This window comes from Dipodomys merriami, unplaced genomic scaffold (assembly GCF_024711535.1).
Source record: "Dipodomys merriami isolate MVZ:Mamm:240054 unplaced genomic scaffold, mDipMer1.0.p SCAF_854, whole genome shotgun sequence".
NCBI classification, from domain to species: Eukaryota; Metazoa; Chordata; class Mammalia; order Rodentia; family Heteromyidae; genus Dipodomys; species Dipodomys merriami.
Window position 1 is genome coordinate 268,092 of NW_027206462.1, and position 20,572 is coordinate 288,663.

The 20,572-nt window shown below is 43.2% G+C and overlaps 1 long non-coding RNA gene across 2 annotated transcripts in view; it reads left to right on the top strand.

Moving 5' to 3' along the window:
* LOC138820283 (uncharacterized) overlaps positions 1–20,572 on the top strand; it is a 66,198-nt gene that overhangs the window by 13,778 nt on the left and 31,848 nt on the right. Inside the window, exons 2-3 of one of the 2 annotated variants that reach the window (XR_011369812.1) lie at positions 15,821–15,911; positions 19,585–19,872. This is a non-coding gene — a long non-coding RNA (uncharacterized lncRNA). Of the gene's footprint in view, positions 1–15,820; positions 15,912–19,584; positions 20,199–20,572 lie in introns of those variants that run through there. The other variant, XR_011369811.1, reaches the window with a different exon arrangement.

The window sequence follows — 20,572 nt, forward strand, 5'->3', positions numbered from 1 at the left end:
TGTCCATCTGCAGAAACAGCGTGCTCCTTGAGTTGTCTCTGGAGATGGTGAATTGACCTTTCACAGAGTCTGCATAGTTTTTGTCACTGCTATCACCACTAATGTATAAGAGCCACTCAGACCTCTTTCCTGGAGGCTGGTAGAGCCAGTTCATGTAGTAACTACTGAAGCCAAATCCAGAGGCTGCACAGGAGAGTCTCAGGGAACAATCAGGCTACACCAAGCCTCCTCCAGATCCCACCAGCTGCACTTCACACTGCACACTTGCGAACACAGAGCATCCTGGCCAGGAAATTTCACAAAGACCTACTGTCTCCTCACTCACACCCAGTCATATATTTAGTATCTCTTAGTTTTCATAAATTACCTTGTAATGCTGCCATAAGGAAAGTCCATCTTAGCACAAACCCCAGAGACATTTCTCAGATTACAGTCCTGAACACTAAATGGAGTTTTTATCAGCAGAAGGAGCTGATATATTTTTTTAATTGTAAAAATACTGTACAGAGGGGTTACAATTACATGGGCAAGATAATGAGTATATTTCTTATCAAGCATTGTAGGCTCCTCCTTTGTTTCCCCTTCCCATCCCTTCCCATCCTTCCCCTGCCCCACACCTAATCCTCCCTGCCTCCCTCCCCCACCACCAAAGTTGTAAAGTTCGTTTTCGACATAATGACTTGTACATCTCATTGTTGCAATGGGTCCACCTGTATCCCTATTTAAATGATTTGTTTTTCCCCTTCCCCTCCACAAAATATACCGACATCAAATACAGTGAAAGCAGGGGTTATACTGTGGGGGAGGGACATACATAGCAACAAAGAAATAATCTTATAAATGCGTTAGAAACAATCGCATGAAAGAAAAAAAAACATCTGAATACATATCTTAGGGTTCATTTCTGTAACATCACCTTATCTGACCTTTTCTGCTTGACTCAGACATATAATAGATATTGCAAATAAGGGAAACCATGGGACCTATGTTTCTTTGGGCCTGGCTTACTTCACTTAATATAATTTTTTCCAAGTCTTTCCATTTCCTAACAAATGGGGCAATGTCATTCTTTCTGATGGAGGCATTGAATTCCATTGTGCATATATACCACATTTTCTAGATCCATTCATCTACTGAGGGGCATCTGGGTTGGTTCCATATCTTACCTATAGTAAATAGCAATGAACATAGTTGTGCTGGTAGCTTTAGTGTGGTCTTGTTTGTAAACATTTGGGTAAATGCCCAAAAGTGGAATTGCTGGGTCATAGAGGAGCTCTATGTGGAGTCTTTTTTTTGGGGGGGGTCCAGTGGTGGGTCCTGAACTCTGGGCCTGGGCGCTGTCCCTCAGCTCTTCAGCTCAAAGCTAGCACTCTACTGCTTGAGCCACAGCACCACTTTCGGCTTTTTTCTTTTTGGTTATGTGGTTCTGAGGAATCGAACCCAGGGGCTCATGCATGCAAGGCAAGTGCTATATCACTGAGCCACCTTCCCAGCCCTATGTGGAGTCTTTTGAAGAACCTCCATACTGCTTTCCAAAGTGGTTGAACAAGTTTACACTCCCACCAACAATGCAGTAAGGTTCCCTTCTGTCTACATCCCCTCCAGCATCTGTTGTTACTAGAGTTCTTGATTTGTGCCATTCTAACTGGAGTGAGGTGGTATCTCAATGTTGTTTTGATTTGCATTTCTTTTATGGCTAGGTAGGTTGAGCATTTCTTCATGTGTCTATTGGCCATCCTTCTTTCCTCTTCAGAGAAGTTTCTCTTTAAGTCTTCAGCACACTTATTTATTGGACAGTTGTTTCATTGAAGATTTGTTGTTGGGGGATTTAATTTTTTGAGTTCGTGGTATATTTTAGCTATGAGACCCTTGTCCGTTGTATGGCTAGTGAAGATCTTCTCCCAATCTGTGGGCTTTCTATTGATCTTGCTAGCTATGTCCTTTGCCATGCAGAAACTCTGCAATTTCATGCAATCCCATTTGTCCAACCTCTCTTTGATTTGTTGTGCTTCTGGGTCTCTATTAAGAAAATTTCGGCCTGTGCAAAGGAGACCTAGGGTTTCTCCTATCCATCCTGTAATGTTTTCAGAGTGTCTGCTTTGACTCCGAGGTCTTTGATCCATTTGGAGTTGATTCTGGTGCAGGGTGATATATAAGGATCTAGCTTTAGTTTTCTACAAGTCATTAACCAATTTTGCCAGCACCATTTACTGAAGAGGCTATCTTTCTACCATTCTGTTTTTTTTAGAGGGAGCTGATATTTGCCTGTCCTTCTGCTATAGAATAAGCTCTGTACTGCAAGTCTCAGGTAGGACAGTGCTCAGAGCAGATGAGTGTGCTGAGGGAGTCAACAATAAATCAGTAAATACAGGGAATTGGAGCATTTCACTATATTTACAAGCAGTGACTTTTGGGAAGATTTAGCCCACTGTGAAAGCCTCAACAGTAGGATCAAGGGGCCTATTATCATCACAGAGAAATCTGATGTGGATTATAATTCCTACCTTAAATGCAAACATTATGTTTAGTTGTATTCCATCATTCCCACAAGTCTGGGTTGGTTCCCAAAACATGTTCATCTATGTGTCTTTCTGTTTGTGCTATCTTCATATATTTGTGTATTTTAAACCATCTTACTGAGAAATCATTGGCATATAATGATAATTATATAAATATTGAGATATGTATGTGAACACAAGTGAAATAACCATGAAAATATTCCACAACCTGTGGAATCATTGCTCCTTGAGACCCAGGTCCTCTCAGGCATTACAGATTGGATGCAGGCTGCCATAGAAGTCAATGCAAATGGATCATTCGAAAATCTGATCTCTCCTCTAGAGAAGGCTATCTTCTTGTTCTTTTGAAATGTCATCCAGCAATGATGTTTCTCTTATGGGACAATATAATGTTTCTAACTGTTGAACCTGAGTCGACTTGTGTATAGGGCTGGGAAGGTGGCTCAGTGGTAGAGCGCATTGCCTTGCATGCATGAGGCCCTGGGTTCGATTCCTCAGCACCACATAAGCAAAAAAAGAAAAAAGCCGGAAGTGGCGCTGTGGCTCAAGTGGTAGAGCGCTAGCCTTGAGCTGAAGAGCTGAGGGACAGTGCTCAGGTCCATAGTTCAGGCCCCACAACTGGACCCCCCCCCAAAAAAAAAACAAAAAAAAAAAGACTTGTGTATATCCAAGTCTGTTGGCAATCTGCCACATGAACAGTGGCTAGATCTCACAGAATTTGCTAATCACCAAAATGTTCCTTAATGCTGTTCCCCCCCACACACACACACTTTGGGTGCAAGCAACTCCACTTCCTGCTTTTCCGTGGAACATTCATCTTTCCCTGGCTGGCAGAGGAGTATGCACTCAGTAAGCATTAGTTTTACTTTTATTTTCTTAATTATTTCATAATTAATGGATTAGGTGGAGTTTATGTTTGATATCTTCCTTTAACCTACTTTTCTTGTTTTTCTTTCATTTATTCTGAACATTTCTCTTAGGTGCCTGTTCTCAGTCAATTTTTGGTTATTGATGCCTGTATGATGTAGGACAGGGGTTAGCAAACTTTCTCTGTACAAGGTTAGAGTTTGTGGGGCATTGTCGTTGTAGCTATTACTCAGCTTTGCCCTAATAACACATAGGATGTCACAGAAAGTATATGAATGGATGAACGAATGTAATTGTCTGTGTTCCAATTAAATTTATTTACAAAAACAAGGTTGGAATTGGCTTATAGTCCTATAATGTCTGTCTCTGATTTCATTTATTTCTATCTATTTATGTATGTATGTATGTATGTATGTATGTATGTATGTATGTATGTATGTATGTATGTATGTATGTATGTATTTGGTGGTCCTGGGGCTTGAACTCAGGGCCTGGGTGCTATCCCTGAGCCTCTTTGTACTCACGATTAATGTTCTCCCACTTGAGCCACAGTGCTACTTCTGGCTTTTTTGGAGAAGTTTATTGGAGCTAAGAGTCTCACAAACTTTTCTTACCAGGCTAGCTTTGAACTATGATCCTCAGATCTCAGCCTCCTGAGTAGCTAGGATTACAGACATGAGCCCTCAGCACCAGGTTAACTGTCCATGATTGTATGTTAAGTAATAAGAGCTTACAGGTTAGTTTACCATGTCACTATTTTCTTTCCCTTTGATGAGAAGGATAGGTAGATGGGTGAAGATTTGCTCTATTAGCAAATTACTAATATATCTTTTCACTATAAATGTTTACTTTTACTATGCTGATAATTTTCTCTTTTTAGGCAGGAAACAGCAAAACTTCTGGTTTACATGAAGTTTGGAAGTTAATGAATATATTCTAAACTTTCAGAGACTGACAAATTCATTTCCTTTCCTGTCATTGGATCTACTGAGTCTTGTAGGAGATTCTACAATGAGGAAAAACACATAAATTTAAAACTATATAATAATTTAAATCTTAAGTTATACCATGAGTTATTATGAACGTGTTTTGAAATGATCCAAAGGTCCTGTGACCAGAGCTTTGTCCATTGCATAGCAATGTTGTGGGACAGAATCTTTGGAGAGATGAGGCTTGTGCAGGGCATCTGTGGCTCATGCTTGTAATCCTAGCTACTCAGGAGGCTTTGATCGATAAAAGTCAGACAGGGCAGAAAAAGACATGTGACTTACCTTCAATTGACAACTGAAACAAAAGCTGGATGTGGAGTTGAAGTGGTAGTGTGCAAGGCTTGTGTGAAAAAGCTAAGAGACAGCACCTAAACTCTGAGTTCAAGGCCTAGTCGTGTGTCCCTCATTGAATTATTTTTTTTCAGCTAGGCCCCATCTCTCCAAGTTTCTAGAATCCTTGAAAATAGCACTGCCCTCTGGAGAGCAAATATTCAACACATGAGCCTGTGGAGGACATTTCTTATTCAAAACATAACGTTAGTGAACTAGGAACAATAAGAAAATAAAGTTATTTCTCTCAAAAGGAGTGAAGAGTGTATAGCTTAATGGGGATAATTAAAACACATAAGTTGCTAGTGATTTGTGCTATAGAAATTAAAAAGAAGCTGGGATCCCTTCTTTAGTGGAAGTCTTGAGGCTGTAGAGCGGGTTAGGGGTTAGGGTAGTCCATATATACAAAAAACATAGTCAAAAGGACAGCTGAGAAAGTCAATACTCAGAGGTCACAGAAATCCACAAATCTCACTTCCTTATACCAAGGATCTAAATGGTGACAGTTAAGGAGGTGGTTCTAGGATATTGAAGGTTTCAAAGTAGAACTTTGGAAACAGTTCTGTATTCATATAATAGCTGTGGAAGAGGTCCAGAAAAAAAGAATGCTTAGTTGTGTTTTGGTACAACTCATCTGTAGGGAGCTGGAGAAAAGGATGGTGGTGAGGAAAAAAGGACATCCACAGTTACCAGAGCTGTTTTGGAAGAAAAATGGATATAGGTGGAGTAAGGGATTTAAGGACAGCCCAATAACAACCTGTGAGATGTGTTGACATCACACCAGGCCCACTGCTCTCACGCCACGCCCCTCCCTCCTCAAGTGCAGAATTCCTCACAGCCCTGTTCCTTCACAGCTCCGCTCTCTCCGAGCCCTCCCTTAGTCCCGCCCATCCCATCGCCCCATCCCCTGCACACACGCCCCCATGTTCTCCGTCCCTCCCCAGCCCCACTCCTCACCTTGTGGCTCTTGCTGCCTCCTGGCTGCCCAGTGCAACCTGCATGTATTGCTCCTCACAGTGCTCACACATGCCACCCTGCCCCTTGCAAGCGCTCCCCTATCCTTGGCCCCCACGTGCTCCCACCTAGTCCTGACACTTGCCCTTGCCCTTGCCCCTGGGTGTCAGCAGTGAGGGGGGCCCTCTCCCCGTGCCCTAGTGGTGTCAGGTGAGGGTGGCTCCCACTCTTGTGCCGGTAGGTGAGTATGGTCTGCGCCCTGCTCCCCGTTTTCGGGCCTCTGTGCAGGGAGGCAAGGATGGCCCACGTCCTCTCCCCACTTTGGCCTGCTGTGCCGGCAAGTGAGGGCTGCCTGTGCCCAGCTCCAAGTCCCTGTGTCAGCAGGAAAGGTGGCCTGCGCCTCTCCCTCCCTGCTGAGGGCCACTGTGCCAGAAAGTGGGGGCAGTCTGCTCCCTGCTTCCCCTCTCCGCTCTCCGAGGCCCTGTGGTGGTAGGAGAGGGTGAGGGAGGCCTGCGAGGCCTGCAGTGCCTTATCGGACCAAGACACTATGGAGCGATAAAGCCAGCACTCCCCCACGGAGAAGGACTTGCAGGCATCTCCAACTCTCTGTGGCGCCAGGCCTCCCCGAGAACAACCTGACCTATGGGAGACTATTCCATTCAGGTTTATCCACACAAACCCTATATCACCCCTGCATCCCATTAGCAGCCTCTCTTAGGGGTTGGGCTTCTAAAGGACATGGGGAAAGGAGGCCAGGCGCTGGACAATGTGGGTAGGGGCTGCCAAGGTAGGTGGCCAGGGAGAACTTATAGAGGTTTACAAGAAGCAGGATAACTTATGGAAACTGAGGCCTTTTGTTGACAACTCTGAAATATGGCACCTAAAATCTTAGAAATGCTATCTTTGCTTCAAAGAGAGGCAACTGAATGCATTCTTTCCTGAGGGATGCATTTCTCACCCAAGAATTCACAACTACCTGACAGGATGCCCCAAAATGCAGACAGCAGGGTGTCTCCTTGTTTCAAGGATAAGGATCTGCTTTATGGCAGGATGCATTCTTTCCTGGAAACTCAGAGTATAACACCAGGTGTAGTAAAAGCAAAGACAAAGCACCCAGCTTTGCATAACTCAATGCCAAACCCCCTGCCTTTCCCCTATAAATACTCAACAGCTCAAGGACCTGTGTGTCTTTCTGGGTGTCTCCTTGTGTGTGCGTCTCTGTGCTTTGTATCCCTATGAGACCAGCAACACTTTGCTAGAGTGTGCCCCTACCCTTCTGTTTGCTCTTTTGTCTGTCTGTTTCCTTGTTGTTTACTTAACAAAGCTCTGCCAAGTTTTTTGACTTGTCCAGAAATTCTGTGATCAAAAGTCAAGAACCCTAAGTGAAGAGTTACTATATTTAAAGGGGAGCTTCACTAAACCTTACCTCTGTCTGGTGACATACACAGGAGTGAATTTCCCAGATGGCATCCTGTGCTGACAGAAAATTACAGGGGTTCAGGTGTGGACATGCATGAAAAGAAATGGAAGCAGAGTGTGCGAGAACCTGTGTAGGAGGGGAGAGAGAGAGACTGAGGAGACTCTCCCACCGATGTAAGGAAATTTGTCAGAGTTGGTGAGATGTTAATTTTGTGCCTCTGGAATGAGGGGTACCTGTGGCTAGGACTCAGTCGTCTCAGGCATACCGAATCCAATCGTTTGTAGAGACTAGAGAGTCACCTGCCTCTTGTGCTAGGACCCCTAAGTGCTTGTCCCTAGGAACTAGTGAGGAAGGGGAAGAAGTTTCGATGGTTGGGAAGGCCTAGGGATGAAGCTCATGGAAGCATGGCTTTCAAGGCCTTAAGAGGACATGTAAGGGCTATAATCTTCTGAAGAGGTTCCTAAAGATCCCCTCATGAAACTGTTTTGCTAGGATTGAGTAATTAGCAACCCAAATTATCAAATATCTGGTCATGGCCAAGAATAAGAGAAGATGCTTCTTAATGTAAACAAAAGGAAGGCCTTATATAGCATACTTTAAATTGGCATGAATTTTTTTTTTTTTCTGGCTTCGAACCATAATCTTTAGATCTCAGACTCCTGAGTAGCTGAGATTACAGGCCTGAACCACTGGAACCTGGATGTTGGCTTTTTTTTTTTTTTAATTTTTTTATTGTAAAGATACTATACAGAGGGTTACAGTTACATGAATGAGGTAATGAGTACACTTCCTCTTGAACATTGTTACCCCCTCCATTGTTTTCCCCCCACCATCCCCTCCCTCCCTCCCTTCCCCAAGGTTCTTTTTTTTTTTTTTGATTGTGATTAAGTGATTACTTAATTTCCGGAAATTCACAGTATTGTGGAATAATGATGCTCATTTAAAGTCACAAGTTCATTCTAACTTTCCTGGAGCAAATTGTCTATCACAGTCTGTAATATATAACGGTGCTCATATGTTATATACCATATATGTGATCAGCAGCATGGGGATATTTAGTAGTGGTTCAACCAGATGAGTGGGAGTTCTTTGTTTCTTAAGTCCTGTTAGTTTTGTCATATCACCTAACATTTTGGATTCATCATCCACTTATCAGGGAGACCATGTACTGTTTGTCTCTTCATTCTTGGCTTACCTCGCTCAACATGATTCCTTCTAGCTCCATCCATTTCCCTGCAAATGCCATTATTTTGTCATTTCTAATGGCTGCATAATATTCCATTGTGTATAGATACCACAATTTTTGGATCCATTCATCTGTGGTGGGGCATCTAGGTTGTTTCCATATCCTAGCTATTGCGAACAGTGCTGCAATAAACATGGAGGTGCACGTGTCCTTGTATATTGGTTCCTGTTGTTCAGGGTAGATGCCTAGAAGTGGTATGACTGGGTCGTAAGGGAGGTCAATCTTTAGCTTTCTAAGGACCCTCCAGACTGCTTTCCAAAGTGGTTGTATGAGTGTACATTCCCACCAGCAGTGTAATAGCGTTCCTCGTTCTCCACATCCCCTCCAGCATTTGTCGTTGGCTGATTTGTGGATGTGGGACATTCTGACTGGGGTAAGGTGGTATCTCAGGGTTGTCTTTATTTGCATTTCCTTCACCACCAGGGATGATGAACATTTCCTCATGTGTTTCTTTGCCATTTTTATTTCTTCATTTGAGAAGTCCCTCTTTAGTTCCCTTGCCCATTTAGTAATTGGTTTGTTAGGTTTGGGAGGGATTAATTTCTTGAGTTCCCTGTATATACAGGATGTTAACCCCTTGTCTGATATATTGCTGGTAAATATTTTTTTCCCAATTAGTTGGTTGTCTTTCTAGGTTGGTTGCGATAGCTTTATCTGTGCAGAAGCTTTTTATTTTAAGGTAGTCCCATTTGTCGAGTCTCTCTCCAATTTGTTGTGACCCTGGGACTCTGTTCAGGAAGTTCCTTCCTGTGCCTATTAGTTCAAGTGTCTCTCCTACTCTGTCCTGCAGTAGTTTCAGAGATTCAGGTTTAATGTTAAGGTCTTTAATCCATTTTGAGTTGATGTTGGTGCATGATGATAGGCAATTGGCATGAATTTTGCAGGAAGAGTGAGAGAGAAGTAAACCAAGGTAGGTGACTGAAGGAGATATTTGTTCTATCTATGATTATGGCATCTATGACTATGAAGCTAGTCCTAAAGCCATGCATGTTCATCTTCAACCCAACAGATTTTGGACTTGGAAGGCGTGTGTGTGTGTGTGTGTGTGTGTGTGTGTGTGTGTGTGTGTGTGTGTGTGTGTGTAGTTTTTTTACAAGGAAGGGAATCATAATAACCAGGCTGAGATGAGTATCTAACACAGGAGCCTGACACATTAGGTATCCCTAGAAGTGCTCATAAGGAGGGAAAGCCATGTGCAACAAAGCTATTTTCATTTCAGGATAAGCTGAGAAAAGGTAGCTCATTGTTCTGAAGGTGGCTTATAGTGGGCTTTATCTTTCTCCTCTGGGAGGCACCTGCAACAATTTCTTTATAGAGTTCTTCATCTTCCAGGGATAGGAAGGATACTGGTTTGGACAGAGCATCCCAGAGTCCTGAATCTTGACTGGCCCAAGAAGAGACCACAAGACCTAGACAGGTTGGGTTGGGGCTTGTGGCTCCATCAGAGCCCACCCCTCCCCCTTCCATGGACTGTAGAGAAAGCAGAAGACATTAGACACTGAACATGCAGGGCACTGCAACAATGCTGCCTGCACACCTGGATACAGCTGAGCCTGAAGCTGCACCTCAGCTTCTCATTCTCAGGTAGAAGTACATTACCTTTTCTTTTGCTCAGTTTTGTGTTTTCTGTCATTTACAGTTGATATTGTTCTAATCAACACAAAGTGATTACTAATTCTCTTGGTTAGGGATTCTGAGATTTTAATTTGATGACCTAAAACACACAGTGAAGAACAAGAATTACAGTTGATAGTTTGGTAGTAGCCTGGGAAACACAGGGATTCCTCTGCTGGTCCTGCAGCTTTAGGTTTGGCTCTGACAGTCATTGCAGCAGTGAATCAACATCTTACCTGGCAGTTCTGCAATTCCCAGGCCTTCCCAGCAGTGCCACCTTTTACTTTTAGGTGGTACCGTTGGTATCTAGGCTGCCCATGAAGACAAATGTGTCTGGAGGGTAGTAATGGATTGTTCTGGCAGGTGATATCCCCATAGGGTACTCTGTATTCAGGCAGGTGATGCCCCTCTAGGATGCTCTGTGTTCAGGTAGGTGATACCCCAATAGGGTACTCCTTGCCCTTGGAGGGATCCCAGAGGAAAGAATATCTGGGGTGATTTCTAAGGTGTAAAGATGAATGTGCATAGTAGCAAAATTTCATAAATTCAGCAAACACGTACCCAGTGTTAAGAAAAAGAGCCCACCTTGGTCTTCTAGGCATACCCAATGTAGAGACAAAGCCAGAGGCAGACAATCTCTGGCCCCATACTTGTCGTTCCTGAGGAGCAGAGAAGCTTCTCAGAGGAGGGACCTTTTGAATTGGGCATTTGATGTCAGAGTAGAAGCTGGTCTCATTTCCTTTTTCTCAGAAAAACTGAGGCTCAAGAGATGTAGGTGTCCAGCTTGATACACACAGCTAATTCAGGGCTGGGCTAGGAAGGGGTTGCAGAGCCTGGGAATGTGAGGAGAGATTTTTGTTTTTGGAAGAGGTCATAGCAAGGATGAAAGCAGAAGAGCTTCAATACAAGTTACTTCTACATTATTCCTCTAAATTATTAATTGCACATATGAAGCATATAGGTCTTATACACATATACACATTTCATTAGTCCTACTAAGTGATTTCATTTTGTTTTTAGTGAATACAACCCTGTGCCGAGTCTGGCCCTCCCTGGAGTCCAAACCTCCTTAGAGTCCGAGTCCAGGCCTTTTGTAGTCTGGGCCTGCTCGGAAATCTGCACCAGTTCTGGTTACAGGCATATTTCTAGCCTGGACCTCCTTTAAGTCTGCAGCACATAGTCCAAGTCAAAGTCCGTTTCTTGTGCTTACTCTGAGTCCAGGTGTCCTTTGAGTCTGAGTCCAAGACTGTTCCTAGTCTAGGCCCCTCAGACTCTGTGCCCACTCTGAGTCTATGCTGGTTCCAATTCCAGACCTGTTCCTGGGCCTCCTTGTAGTCCAGCCTATGCCCAATATCTTTTCTTTTTTTTCCTTTTTTTTTTGGGGGGGGGTCCAGTTGTGGGGCCTGAACTCTGGGCCTAGGCCCTGTCCCTCAGCTCTTCAGCTCAAGGCTAGCATTCTACTACTTGAGCACAACTTCCCACTTTTTTCTTTTTGCTTATTTGGTGCTGAGGAATTGAACCCAGGGCTTCACGCATGCAAGGCAAGCACTCTACCACTGAGCCACCTTCCCAGACAGTATGTCCACATCTTTTCTATGCCTGCTCTGAGTCTGAGCTGCTCTGAGTCCTGGCTGCTTGGAGTCCTGGTTGCTTTGAGTCTGGGTCTGCACCTGGCCTGCTTCAACTCTGGACCTGCTCAGGTCTGGGCCATGTTCATTGTCTGGGCCTGCTTCATGTTCTGGCCAATTCCTAGTCTGATTAACTCAGAATCTGCATCTATTATCAGCCTGTTCAGAGTTTTCATGTCCTTAGCAAAGCCTAGGGGTTGGGGAAATTGTATAAGACATTCATTTTCCAGTATCTAGGTTTTATTTCCATTGTACTAGGCATATGAAAGTATTTTGTCTAGAGTTAAGAACATGAAAATGATACTGTGTTCCATGGCTTCCTTCAAGCTAGGTAGGCACCTTTACACTGAGTCATGTCCCTTACCATCACTGTGTCAGGCCTGACCTGAGATCTGTCTCATTAGAAGCTGGGCGGTGGTATCAGAAGGTGAGAGCAGAAAGTGTGTTCTAGATGGCTTTTTCTTTTTGTTCTCAGCCATACTCCAGATCACTCTCAGCATAAAAGAGGCTCCAGGATGCTGAACCCTTGTTCTACAGAGACTTCCTTTCACTTCAGGTGCTGGGTGTTGAGAAAATGCAAAGGGTTCAGAAGCCTGGAATTATGAGTGTAGGATCTGGGTATAAGGCCTAATGTAGTATGGTTTGGCTGGACCTCAACAAATCTTGCTTTGGAGAAGATAGTGAGTTAGGGCATAAGGGGATCTGTGGAAAACATTTCTGCCAGGTGCTAGTGGTTCATGTCTGCTTTCCTAGCTACTCAAGAGGCGAAGCTCTGAAGATTGCAGTTTGAACCCAGTCCAGGTAGAAAAGTCCTTTTTCTTCAATAATCACCAACCATTCCCTTCCTTTTCCCCCCTTCCCCCAAAAGGGAAACAAAACCTCAAGAAAAGCACCTAGGCTGAGTTCAAGCCCCAGGACCAACACAAAAAGATTTTTGTTTTCATCATATAGGTTTGATACACATTTTATTAGGCATTCAAAATTATTTCTATTTCTTTTTGGTAAATTCCAGTGGTATTGTGTCCCATGACCTCTCATAAGCTAGGCAAGCACCTCAGCTCTTAGCCTGGCCATCAAGATTTTGATGCATGTTGTCTTCTTCTGACTGTAGGATAAAATGTGGAGAGTATGGAAGCTTGGTGTCTTTAATAGAGGTTCATGGTATATGGCCCAATGTGGGATGGTCTAGAAAGACCCCATCAGAACTTGCTCTCGCAAACTCATATCTTGCCCAGGTCACTCGCCTTTCTCCAAGTCTGCATCAAATTTTCATCTATACTTTCATGTTCATTCTGCGGCCTGGAGAAGGAGGTGAAGGTGTATGTGAGAAAGGACATCCAGTCCCTTCCTGCTCGGTGCGTTGGTGATAACCAGAACAACTTTGGTGACTCTAGGTTCCTACCCAGGCCTCTGAGTCTTCAGTGCACTTTAAGTTTGCATTTTGGTCATATTATATTCAGTAGTTGTGGGGTTGGGAGCTCAGGATATGTGTGGAAAAAAATGTTACTTAATTAATTTGTCAGTTCTGGGGCTGGAATTCAGGGCCTGGGTGCTGTCCCTGAGCTCTTCAGCTCAAGGCACATATTCTACCATCTGAGCCACAGTGCCACATCCAGTTTTCTGGTGGCTAATTGGAGATAAGTGTCACCTAGACTTTCTTTCTCAGGCTGGCTTTGAACCACAATCCTCAGATTTCAGCATCCTGAGTAGCTAGGATTATAGGCGTGAGGCAGTACCAAGTTTGGTACATGGCAGTACCAAGTTTTTTTTTAAAAATTATTATTGTTTTTGGTTTTGCCAACCCTGGGGCTTGAATTCAGGGCCTGGGCACTGTTCCTGAGCCTATTTTTGCTCAAGGCTAGCATTCTACCACTTGAGCCACATTGCAATTTCTACCTTTCTTTTGTTTGTTTTGTTTATATGGTACTGGGGAATCGAACCCAGACTTTCATGCATGCTAGGCAAGCATTCTATCACTAAACCATATTCCCAGCTGCATAGCACATTTTTATCTGTGCTTTCAGACATGTTCATCCCGTAGCCTGGAGAAGGCAATGAACACATGTGTGAGGAAGGACAACCTATGCATTCTTGCTTGGTAACTTGTACCTGTCAGAGCAACTCTGGCCACACTAGGCCCATCCCAGGCCTGTATCCTTAGCACCAAGTCTTTACTGAGCTTTCAGCTCTGTCCTGCATAGGATATGAGGACTAGGGGGTGAGGGGATGTGTGACACGTTTATATTTTCATTATTTATTACAGACATTTTATCAGGCATTCTGAGGTATTTCAATTTGCTTTGGTGAATTCCAGTGGTATTATGTTCAGGGCTCTCCACAAGTTAGGGCAGCACCTCAACATTACCACTGTAGCCACGCTTCCAGTCCTTTTGCTTCTTCCCATTTTCTTTCACATTGGTTTGGCTGTGGTCTGCTATTCTCCTTCTGTCCATAAATAGGTAAACAGGCATGCACCCCTATACTAATCCCTATTTATTTGCAGATTAAAAAACCCCAAGGATTGAAGTTATGCAGCTTGTCCAACATGACATAGCTAGGTCTCCATGCAAACATCATTTCAACTTAGGCAGTTATGTGGTCACCTTAGACCTTTCTAGTTTGAAACACGAAACACTGGAAGGTGTAGAAAGAACAGTGGCAACTCAATCCCTTCAACACTGATGAGTTTGTCTTGGAATAACTTGTATAATAGCATAAGTTTTGGGGAGAGGCAGATGGCCAGAATGCTAAAGACTCTTTAGTGTGGTAGTGGTAGTGGTAATGGTGGTAAGGGTAGTGGTGGTGTGTGTGTATTGAGAAGTAAGCTTGACCCTGCTGTATTTCAACCTCACATAGAATCAGCTCTTCCTCTGGTGTCTGGAACTGCCTTCACCCTAGTATTGCACAGAGACATTGCTGTCCAGGGGCTTGGGGTTAGGAGCCCATCTGCTGTGTTTACATTGGAACAGACCAATAAGAACATCCCTGCATTTTGTGCTAAGGACTTGGTTTCCACCAAAGGACTCTGAACACCATTTACCCTTTTCTGACCCTTTGCATCAGGGAAAACCATCTGTTTCTTTTTTTTTTTTTTTTTTTCGGTCATGGGGCTTGAACTCTGGGCCTGGGCACTGTCCCTCAGCTCTTCAGCTCAAGGCGAGCACTCTACCACTTGAGCTACAGTGCCACTTCCGGTTTTCTGGTGGTTTTTATTGGAGATAGGAGTCTCACGGTCTCTCCTGCCCTGGCTGGCTTTGAACCGAGATCCTCAGATCTCAGCATCCTGAGTAGCTAGGATTACAGGCGTGAGCCACCAGTGCCCGGCATCCATCTGTTTCTTAAAATAACTAAACAGGTTGTGATGTGGTGAACACCATAATCCTGGACCTAGGGAGTAAAGAAGATAAGGCAGGAGTTCATGGGACTGATGTGCTTTGCCTTAGGTCTTGGTGTGTCAAACACATTTGAGTCATACTCCAATCCTCCTGCCAAAACCTTCTGAGTAAAGGGATTACAGTTGTGTGTCCATCTGTTTATCTCAATGAGATCTTTTATGTTGTGGGTTTTAGAAGTAATTAGAAGGGAACCTGAAAGTTTTGCCTTGTCTGCATGTATTTTTTCTTCTTCTTTTTTTGCTGATGTGGTGCTGAGGAATCCAACCCAGGGTCTCAGGCATGCAAGGCAAGCGCTCTACCACTGAGCGACCTTCCCAGCGCACTTTCATCTCTTAAAACTTTGATTACCAATGTAATTTGGTAACATCGTGACTCTACTTGTTATTTTGGAATATACCATAAACATCCATAAATTGATAATGTTCACTAAAGGATTGGAAGTGGATAGGGATAGAGACATGTTAGATTATAGGTAGTAGATATATCTTTATTTATTGCTGCTTTGTAAAGCATTACCATATATCCACCATGACAATACCAGAGAATAATTTTCCTGCAGTATACAATTTTCCTTTACTTATTCTGCCATCCACTATCCCCTATAAATATGAATATTTTCCCTTTTTAATTATTTTCACAATTAAATTATTATAAGATGGATTTTTTTTTAAATTGCCTCATTTTGTTTGGTTTTGTGATGGTAGATATTGAGACCAGAGTATGATGTAAGTTATGCTAGTATACTATCCCCCTAATTTACCCTCATTCCATCATATTCCATCATGTAGGGATTTAGAGTTGCTGGATATTGTGTTTTGTGAAGCTTGACTGAAACTTGCAACCTTCGTGATCTCTCAGCAGATTCTGGTGGCTCTTACCTGTAATCCCAGCAACACAGGACATTGAAAACTGAAGATTCAGTTCCAATCCAGATTGGGCAAGAAACTCTGTGAGTCTCTCATCTCCAATTAATTACAATAAGCTGGAAGTGGAGTTTTGGCTTAGGTAGTAGAGCACTAGTTTTGAGCAGAAGATACTCAAGGTAACCGTGAGCACAAGCCTAAAACATTCATGTGAGTGTGTGAGCATGCACACATACACATACACACACACACACATATTCTCTCTCTCTCTCACTCTCTCTCTCTCTCTCTCTCTCTAAAGCAACATTGTATTTTACATTCACATCCAGAGATTGGACAACATCTCTGCAATTTGTGAAATTCATTTTTGTATTTCTTGAAGGAAAAGGATAGATCATGGCACACAGAAGCCAAGACTTCAGAGGCAAGTACTGTATAAACAAATAGCTTGTAAAAAAAAACTAAATAGCAGTTTTCTATCTAGCTTTACATATAACATTCCTTAAATGCTGTAGTATTCTTAAAATAATAGTTATCATAACAATAAAAACAATGCAGCACCTTTTCCTTCTCCCCTTCCCTACTTCATAAAATATTTGGCAACAGAATAAAAAAAGTCTTTTTTCTTACAAGAATGGACACCTGTAAAAATATCTATGTGTGTAATGTTTGTTTACCAATGCTTCTTTGATCTTCCCACCTCTAGGTACTTGCATATTTTGCTGATGATTGCCCTTAAGGGCAAACAGAAGATTAGGATACAGAAACAAAATAATGTCCTAAGATATAGATGTAAAAAACATGTGCAGGAAGCACATAGCAGGCTGAGAGTGCACTGAGAAGTAAAATGATTTGTGCCGAGTGATAGGAATAGTGACTAATAAGGCATGGATCTGACCTAAGAATGGCTCCTTGAAGCTGAGACCATGCCAGTACCTAGGGGATTCGACAAACAAGGTATGCTGTTTACTATGTCCATATGTGTATATTGTGATGTTGAAGTGGTGATTTCAGACTCGTTTGTTTTGGGGAAGGTCTTACGTGAGCAAGCAGCTTAGATTATTGGAACCTGAGAGGTGACCTTGCCTCCCTCACAGTGGATTAGAACATGGAACTGTGATAGCAAACTATGAAAGTTTGCTCAAGTCAGCTCATTTGGCCTGTGGCTCTGGAACAAGAAAGATGTTCTTATTCTGTGTTCAAAAGTCAGGAGACTTGGGGCTGGGAAGGTGGCTCAGTGGTAGAGTGCTTGCCTTGCATGCGTGAGGCCCTGGGTTCAATTCTTCAGCACCACATAAGCAAAAAGAAAAAAGCTGGAAGTTGTGCTGTGGCTCAAATGGTAGAGCACTAGCCTTGAGCTGAAGAGCTGAGGGACAGCGCCCAGGCCCAGAGTTCAGGCCCCATGATGCCCCCCCCCCAAAAAAAGTCAGGAGACTCTGGTCTCAGGCAAGAGTGAGTGCATCACTCAAAGCTTCAGACATTGGATCAGTGCCAAGAACCAAATCTAGTTTCTCAGGCCTTTGTCCAAGTAGAAACCAAGAGAAATACAGAGCAACTCAGGCGAGGTGTAATCATGATAGGAAACCTATTTGATCTCATCCTACTCAGACTAGAACCATCTTCTTGTGTGCTTTTAAGTGTCTATATTGAAATAATTCTTTCTACGTAGTTTTCAATCCACTCTATTACAGTTACTCAATTTGAAGTGTGCTCCCAATTCCATGTTTGAAAGATCCATTCTTTTTACCACCTTAGTGTGAAAAGGAGTCGGCTCCAACCTGGGATATACCCTGTAAATTATGGAGCTTGGAGGCAGGCCTGGAGATGCTTGTGATTAACCTAGTCCCTGCCCACCAGAAAGGAGATCTCTTCTTTATTCAAAACTTCCTATACAACCATAGGCTGTGGGAAAATGGAGCAAGTGCTGGCTGTTATGTTTAAAAAGTGAGTGCTCCTCTTTCAATCTGGGGCTTCTCAGCCAGCCCTCATGGATGAGTCTTGGGAGTACTGGCTCCAATCTGAGACTGTTTGTTTCACTGGGGTCTTCTCACAAGAACTTGGCATAAGACAAAGAAAAACACACCATGACTAATTTCTTAAGACTGGCCAGCCAGGACATTTCATTTCCCTCAGAAGCTACTGGAGCTTTAGAAATCTGTGACAAACCAGGATTACAGGCATGAGCCAGTAGCTCTCACCTAGCTGAGGCTCCAGGAAATCACATTTACCATTTGTAAATAAGTTTTCAGTAGTAATCGTGGAGGCCTGTGAAATAATGTAATCAGAGAAAGGGCTAGGGTGTCAAAGGTGGATAAATGACTTCTGAGCCAGTAGGGATGCCTTCCATTTGTAAGCCCTGAACCATTTACTTTTTATGTCTTGCTACTTGAACTCAGGGTCTAAGTACCAATATTTTGGTGCTCACAGCTAGCACTCTACCATTTGAGTCACAGGGTCATTTCTGCCTTTTAGATAAGGGTCTTCAAATTTTTCTGCCAGACTTGCTTCAAACGGTGATTCTCAGATCTCTGCATCCTGATTAGCTAAGATTGGAGGTGAACCATTGGCACATTTACTTTGAACAGACTTCTATAAGCCTCTTAGCAGAATTTTCACAGGACTGAATAGACATACTTCACTGTTGTCTCTCAGTTTCACATTCCCATCTGGGACTTAGCCAGATCCTTAGGTGTCCTGTTAGTTCTGAAAAGAGGAGCCATTAAAGTGATGTTCTCCTGTCCTCCCATAGGTACAGATCCCTCTGCCCTAACTGTAAGGAAGATGAACAAGAAGTAAGTGAACTCTGGCACAAAGAGAAGGCCTCTCCTAGCAAACTGGGTATCTTTGAGGCTTCTGATTCAAAGTACACATTTCTCCTTTGCACACTATTTATGATTTCCACCAGGGAGTTAAGGCTTGGGACTTTAGTAGTTGGCAGATGGCATAGGTGTGGGTGTGGTTGTGGTCTCTCATCAATGACAGGGAATATTGTGTGCAGAGAATCATATCCTGGGGGGAACAACCCACAGTGAGAAATTTGGAGAATTGTCTTGCAGCAGCTTCTTAGAACTGGGTTGTGAGAAGCATCCTAATCCTAGGAATCTCCTCCCACTTCCTAATAAATGCACCTCTGCATAGAGGATGGACAGCCTCTGCATGGGGTTTGTAAGAAAGGGGCTATGGGAGGCAGAGAAGGGGGAGGGCAGGTTCTCACCTTGCCACCAATCTGCTCCCAGAACCCTTTATTCCATCTTCACTTTGCGGATGGACTTTTCCACTGATGACTTCTATGAGCCCAGGAACCAAGACACCCTGAATAAACTCATATACTATGTCATATTCAACTTGCATTCTTGGACTTGCTCTTCCTCTTACACATCCTTCTTGACCAATGGAGTGACACATGATTTATCAGAGCTAGAAAAAAGAGGAGTCCTTGTATAGGTGCCAAGACTTTGTGAGTAGTGATCGAAACTAGGCCCCTAGGGATGGGCTTCTCAGGATGGTGATTGGCCAGGAGCCCTTAGTACTACCCAGCTTGACAAAATGTCCTTTTATGGATATTCTCTGCCAGGTAATGCCTGTTTCTTTTTGAAAATATTCAGGCATCGGTGCTGATTAGAAACTCCCTACCTTCTCACCACTGTTCAGTCCAAACTCAAGTTCAATAGCTTTCTTCATTAAAACCTCATGGCAGTTTAATTACACCTGAACTTATAGACTCCACTCTAAGAATCCTTTACTTATTTACATTCTCAGGTTTCGATCACCATAGAGCAGCTTTCTCTGAATTCGAAATAAAGAACCCTCAGTGGCGTCACCAATGGTGATGATGGAGATCTGGAGTCATCACTGGACTCCAGAAAGAATGTGAATGTAGAGCAGATAAGGCCATTTACAGAAAAGACCAAGCAGATTTCGAGTCCTGTGGATGTCCCACTTGTTCTGAACCCTACACATGACGCAGATGAACCTGCAGGTACTCCAGTGGAAGAAGATCCAGAATTTATTCACTTGACTTTCACAGTCTGCCTAGATCAGCTCCAGGTGAGTCAAATCAGGACATGTCTTGGCAAGAAGGATAAACCAGCACTTGTGGGGTTTGAGGAAAATTTCCCCAGTCTGTGTTCAGAAGCACCAATAAGTGATGTCTCAAAGCTTGATTCGGTTGAGGAAAGGGAGTCTGTCCTCACAGAGTATCTGCTGCAGGAAAACCAGTCTCCAATGGAGAAATTTGAATATGTCCCTCCCTCAACTCAGGAAGAGAAGCCTTTCTGTAATGAGGTGGTAGATCCCTTTGACTAGCCTGACCTAGCATTTCTGCTTATAGGCAACTTATAGGAAGATCTAGTGTTATAGGTTCCTTCTCCCCTCCCTGGGAAAATATCTATTTTACTTTTTGTCATGATTGATGTAAAATGTTTATTTTATTTACTCTTCTAACTCTATTAAAATGTCAATATTTATGTTGTACAATTCTTGAATCCTATATACTGTGGATTTTTTCTTCCTATTATCTGATGACCCAGGCACATGGGTCCTGAGTGGGTTGAAATACCTGTAGCTGTACAAGAGAATCTACTGAATATAGAGGCAACTATTAAATGCATAGGCAGTGGCAAAAGTCCAGGCCATGCCTCTAGCTCTAGGACATAGCAGACATAGCAGACCAGACATCCTAGAGAGGTGTTCCTCCTTGATCCTCAAGCTCATAATCTGTCAATTGGGACAAATTCCAGAGTAAATG